Source organism: Saccopteryx leptura, chromosome 1 (genome assembly GCF_036850995.1).
Source record: "Saccopteryx leptura isolate mSacLep1 chromosome 1, mSacLep1_pri_phased_curated, whole genome shotgun sequence".
Lineage (NCBI taxonomy): Eukaryota > Metazoa > Chordata > Mammalia > Chiroptera > Emballonuridae > Saccopteryx > Saccopteryx leptura.
The window spans coordinates 103,695,182-103,701,828 of record NC_089503.1 but is presented as its reverse complement, the minus strand read 5'-3'; positions in this window follow the sequence as shown (position 1 = coordinate 103,701,828).

Sequence of the window (6,647 nt, the reverse complement as noted above, 5' to 3'; positions counted from 1 at the left end):
AAGCCTCTTAAAGCCCCCTTCCTCCCACAATCTACATGCTCCTTCTAAGGGAGTAAGTCTTGACTCCCCCTTCAACTCAACTTCCCAGGCAGAATAGGTACTTTCAAGGTCCCCTAAAAGTTGCCAGACCCGAGTTCTGTGTGCTAAGTCAGATGGTTCATCCCTAACCAGAATGAACACCGAATCAACCACCAGCTGTTCTTTGCCTTGGCCAGGGCAAAGGATGGAGCACGTCCATGCTGTGTGCCATGGTATCCGAAGCATTCATTAGGGCATGGCATTCCAAGGGACAGTCTACAGAGCCTCAGAAAAAAACCATGATGCTGGGGGGAGGGAAGAAGTAAGGAGTATGCTTTTCAATGGTTTTAAATCCCATCCCAAAATGGCTGTACCTATCAAGCAACAGGAATAGCTTCTATGAACAAAAGATATCTGCCATTCTGTTTAATAGTCCCGGGATGCATTCATTTTCATTCTGACTCTAGTTCTCCATTCTCTCAGTTGCTGAGAAAAGAATGCTACCTGAAATGGTGTGAGTTTTCAAAACCAGATGGACCATTCCTCCTTTCTCAAGAAAAACATCCTTCTTATCCTCAAAAAATTCAAATTGCTTCAGGAAATTCTTTTTTCTGGGAGTTTTCATAGGTCATGCTGAGTCTAGGTACATAGATTGTTACTGACAACAACTGAGTTCTGGTCTTAGGTGACTTATAAATATCACTGCGTTTACAATAGGGCAACCACTAAAAGAAGTATAATTGATAATGCTAAGGCAAAAGAGAACATGACCTCAGTTAAAAAGCACCATTAACACCAGAGAAGATAAAAAAAAGTGAAATATTTAAAAAAAAACAGTAACAATTGCAATGAATAGAAACAATTACAAATATGGTGGATACTAAGCCAACTATATCAATTACTATTTTAAATGTGAATGGTATAAACAGACCAATTAAAAGACAGAGACAAAACAAAACAAAACCCAATTATATGTTATCTACAAATTGAACAATAATTAATAGCCTTTCAAAAAAGAAAGCACCAGGCCCAGAGGGTTTCACTGGGCAATTCTAACCAAACATTTAAGCTAAAAATGATATTAATTGCTCGATAAAATGCTGCAAGAATTAATGATGATTGTGAAAGGCATTTATTTTATGTACCAAAAAGTTATTAAGGGCTTATGACTTAATATTACATAAAAATATCATATAATTATTGGCAACTACCTGTTTCATGAATTTTGGCTGAACTTGAACAGTCTGGCCCTAGCTCATTCAGAAAAAAATCATGTTGGAAAGGCATGTATCCTCCAGTCTGCCCAGTTCCCCTGGGCCACAAAAGTCTCGACCTCATTCAAATAAGCCCAGTCATTCACAGAGGTCTCTTCTTGGTCACTGAGCAAGGGAACGAAGGGTCTCTTGACCCCAAAACACAAGTGTCTATGGGTTTTGGCAGTGAGTGACACATGGGCCCAAATTGTCCATTTATCCCATCAGTAAGAGAGACCAAGGGTACACAACAGTATGTGGTCTAATGTGGACAAAGGGAACCCATACCTTACTTGGAGAATTGCTGTGTGTGTGTGTGTGTGTGTGTGTGTGTGTGTGTGTGTGTGTGTGTGTGTGTGTGTGTGTGTATGCACGCGTAGAAATAGAGAATGGACAGGAGGTATTTGGGGCTCATAAGTCAAGTGGAGAAGAGTGAAACCGTCGGGCATGAGGGACTGGACAGACCTTATTCCGAGCAGGAGCTGGGTGAGGATTCCTCTCCCACCCTGACAGCACACGGGCTGAAACAGTGAGGCAGCCCCAGGGAGAGCCAGTCCTCCTGTCCTCAGTCTGCGTCCGGACTCTGGGGCCCGGCCTGATAGGCCTGCGGAAGTTGGAGTGCCCACCAACAGGTTCCTACTTGGCTTTTGGCCTGTGCCTGAAGCAGGGCTCCACTTGGGGTAGGTCCTGAGCAGATGGTGTGTGGGGGGGGTGGGGTGGGGTGGGGGGGCTAACCGCTCAAGAGGGGATTTACTCAAGGGTCCTCACATTGACCCTGATGCCCTACCTGCTCTTGGCTTTAGAAGCGGGGCTGTTAGGGCTTCCTGGCAGGCTGCTTTCAGTTGGTAATCATGTGTAGAAAAGCAGGCCATCAGCAGGAGGGATCCTGCTCCCCTGGCCCTAAAAGCTGTGCTTTCTGGAGGGCGCCAGTGCAGACTGGGTCTTCACCAGCAAGAAGGCAGGGGCCAAAAGAAAGTATGATTCTGGACCCTGAGCACACCTGCTGTGGTCAGCACAGCCAGCCCAGGATGTGCCCCGTGGAGCCTCAGTGGTTTTTGAGTCTTGAAGGGTCCTCCCTCCACTGTCAGCACTCCCAAGACACACTTTCCTCGGGGACCGTGCTAATTTTCAGCTGTCCAATCTGGAGCTGTTTGGCCTAGCTGGGCAGAGAGAAGAGTTCAAATGTGGGTTCCCCAATTTATGGCCAGTGGGGCCTTTCATTGCTTCTGTCAGGGTTGAGAGGAAGCGAGGGAAGGAGGGTGTGGAGGCCCCGAGGCCTCAAGGCCTCTCCAGCCAGCCTTCACTTCCAGCTGCAATTGATTCCCACTCCCCAGAAGCCTAGGGCTGCCCCCAGGGATGCTGCAGAAACAGGGTACTGTCCCCTGCCTGGACAATGAAAGCCAGACACACCTGCAGAGCTCAGCAACTGCCAAGTGCCCAGGACCACAATAAACAGGGCGCTTTCCCCACCAAGGTCCTAGCCTCGCCCCCCCCCCCCCCCCCCACGGCCCAATACCTTACAGCAAGGGTTCACCTCTCCTCCCATGGACACATTCCTCCCTCTAGGCAGTCTTTACACTTCCAGAGGGACCCCCAGACACTGTGTCCCAGGGAAGCTGGTTTGGGGAGTGTGGTATATACCAGGCACATGGAAGGGAATGGACCCGCAGGAAAAAATGTTGAGTCTATTGAGCCCAGACAGTCCCTTCCAATGGTGGCTTGGGGAGCCTGGAGGGGCCCAAGAGAAGACACAGAGGAGCTTGCCCATTTTCTTTAGCCCACAGACCACTCCCCAGGTGGGGCATCCACCCATTCACACGGGCCAGACTGGAAGGCTGAGGACTCGTGGTGCAGACAGGTCTTCCTGGATTGCTGGAGGGCCCACCAGGATGACCCGAGGCTGCTGCACATCATGGTCTGCCCCGTGCCCAGAAGGCTGAATGCTTAATCTTGGAGAGGTCTAGGTCACCTCTGACAGGGACTTCAGGCCTGGGGGACAGTCTGTAGGATGGCCCAAGGGAAGGGAGATGGCGGGAAGTTCCAACTGGGGAGGAGGGGAGGAGGAGGGGATGAAGAACTGCCATCTGCCCAGGTGCCTGGAGAGCAGAGGAGGGCCAGGAGGGGGCATAGGACACAGGCAGAGATGAAGGACAGAGTGGGAGGTCAGGTGGACAGGGTGGAGAGGAGGGAAGGGGGTCTGGTAGGGTTGGGGGAGCCAGGGTCCCCAGAGGACGCCTTGCACACTGCCAAGAGGTGTTTGGGCCCCCGATCAGAACCAAGCCTGGATGGACCAAGTGGGGAAGCAGGAGGGCCAGGCTGAGGCCCAGGGCCCAACGTGGGGCCCTGCACGAGGCAGGGGTGGAGGGAGGAAGGTGAGGAGCAGAGGGCACAGAAATGAGTGGGAGGCGTGGGTACCACAGGAAAACACGAGGTTGGCTTCATCATTGCTGCCAAAACGCAGTGCGAGTCCGACCCAACCGTGGGGTTCTGAAACCTGAGTTGTGTGCCTCCGCTGCCTCAGGCTTTGTTTCTGTGACCTCACAGCAGAGAACTTGAGAGAGATGTAGAAGCCCTGCTAAGCAGGGCAGTGCCCACTGTAGACATAAGCAAAGCGAATGCTGGCTAGGGACCGTCAGAGGCAGTGCTGGGGCCAGAGCCTGGGCGAGTCCTCTTACAACCTAGACAGCCTGGGACAGGCCCCATCTCGGCAGTGGGACAGCTTCCTGGCTGGCCTGCCTGGATGTCTTGCAGGCTGATGCCCTGCAGTGCCCCCTCCTTCCTGGGCACATAAGCCCTCTCTTTGTCACCCCTTCATGGGTCAGTGGGCAGTGGTTTTTCTATACATATGGCCTGTCTTGGCTCATTCTTGGGAGATTCCTAAAATCGATCAAAGCAGCAGCGTCTGGTGTCAGCAAGATCCATACTGCTAGGTGGTCTCAGGTTGGCACTAACAGGAACTGGCCTGGCTTCACAGCTTGGCCTCCTCTTGGCCCTTCCAAGCCCAGCACATGTAGCAGCCATTTGCACACTGTTGTATGTCTTGTGTTGGGTGGCTCCAGGCAGGTCACAGGCAGTGGCTCAGATGACTGGGAAGGCTATGCCACTGGGTCCTACAGGACACCTACTACACAAGGCCACTTGCCAAGTCTGAAAGACATAGCAGCTCTACTTAATACACAGAATCTAACACAGGGAAGCAGCCAAAGAGCAGACACAAAGAAACATGTCCCAAATGAAAGAACAGGAGAAATCTCCAGAAAAAGAACTAAACAGAATGGAGGCAAGCGAAGTTCTTCTAGAAACAGAGTGCAAAACAATGGTTTATAAGAATGCTTAAGGAACTTAGTGAGAACTTCAAAAAAGAAATAATGAACCTGGCCAGTTAGCTCAGTCGTTTAAGGGCATCATCCCAAAACAAGGTTGCGTGTTTGACCCCCAGTCAGGGCACACACAGGAAGCAACCAATAAGTTCACAACTGAGTGGAACAACAAATGAAAGCTCCCCTTCCCCTCCTGTCTCTGTCTCTCTGAAAAAAAAAAAAAAAAAAAGCCCTGGTCAGATGGCTCAGTCAGTTGGAGTGTCGTCCAGGAACACAGAAGTTGCCCGCAGTCCAATTCCCAGTCAGGGCACCTACAGGAGCAGCTCCATGTTCCCGTCTCTATCTCCCTGTCTCTCTTAAAGAGAAAAAATTTAAATAAATAAATAAGAAGAAATAATAAGCATAAAAAAGACATAAAACCTAACTGGTTAGCAATAAAACCACCCAATCAATACAGCAAAAAAAAGAAAAAAAAAAGAAATCCAAAAAGTGAAGACAGTGTAAGGAGCCTCTGGAACAACTTCAAGCGTACCAACACTCGCATCCCGGGGTGCTAAAGGAGAGAGAGAAATGGAAAACCTCTTTGAAAAAATAACTGAACACTTCCCTAACCTGGTGAAACTAGACATACAAGTCCAGGAAGCAAAGAGAGTCCCAAACAACTGAACCCAAGGAGGCCAAATTAGGATAGCATTACTAAAATGCAAAAGGTTAAAGACAGAATCTTAAAAGCAGCAAGAGAAAAGCAGTTAGTTACCTATAAGGGAGCTCGCATAAGACTGTCAGCTGATTTCTCAACAGAAACTTAAAAGGCCAGAAAGGACTGGCAAGAAATACTCAAAGTGATGAAAAGCCATCTACTACAACCAATATAGCTCTACCAGCGAAGCTATCATTTAGAATCGAAGGACATGTAAAGACCTTCCTGGACAACAAAAAGCTAAAAGAGTTCATTATACGAAAGCAGTGTTACAAGGCATGCCAAAGGGTCCTCTTTAAGAAGAAAAAAACATATATATCAAAAATATGAACAATAAAATGGCAATAAATAAATACTTAAAGATGCCAACATTCTAATCACCAAGGAAATGCTAATTAAAGCTACCATGAGATATCACTTCATTCCCCTCACCATGGCTATCATCAACAAATCAACAAACAAGTGGCCAGGGTGTGCAGAAAAGGAAACCCTTGGGCACTGTTGGTGCACTGTAAAATAGTATGGAGTTCCTCAAAATTTTAAAAACAGAACAGCCATACGACCCAGAAATTCCACTTCTGTGTATTTATCCAAAGGAGCCCAAATCACTAATTCATTTGAAAAGACACATACAACCTTATGTTCACTGGAGCATTATTTGCAACAGCCACAATATGGAAGCTCCTTAAGTGTCCAATGACAAAATAGATAAAGATATGGTATCTCTCTATAGATAGATAGATAGCTATCTACATTTTATTTAGAAAATATAGATAGGTATATATCTATATATAAAGAGAGCTATAATGGAATAATTAAGCATAAAGAATGAAATCTTGCCATTTATAACACCATGAATGTACCTAGAAGGTATTATGCTCAAGTGACATAAGTCAGACAGGAAAAGACAAATAGCATAATTCACTTATATGTGGAATCTAAACAGAATAAACGAACAAACAAAACAAAATCTCATAGATACAAAGAACTGATGACAGCCAGATGCGAGATGGGCTGGGAAGATGGATTAAAAAGGTGAAGGGATTAAGAAGAAAGTGTCAGTTATAAAATTAGTCAAGGGAATGTAAAGTGCAGCACAGGGAATATAGTCAATAATGTTGTGATAACTATGTATGGTGTCAGGTACTAGACTTACGAGGAAGATCACTGTAGGATATATAAATTTCTAATCACTATTATGCACCTAAAATATAACAGTTAACTCTAATTGTAAAATAAAAAATATTTTAAAAATATAATTTAGGTAAAATAGCAAAAGTATCAAAATTATTACTAAAAGTCCTTGGAATGTCAGGCATTCTCACAAATTATCAGATACTGTTATGAAGAAGATAA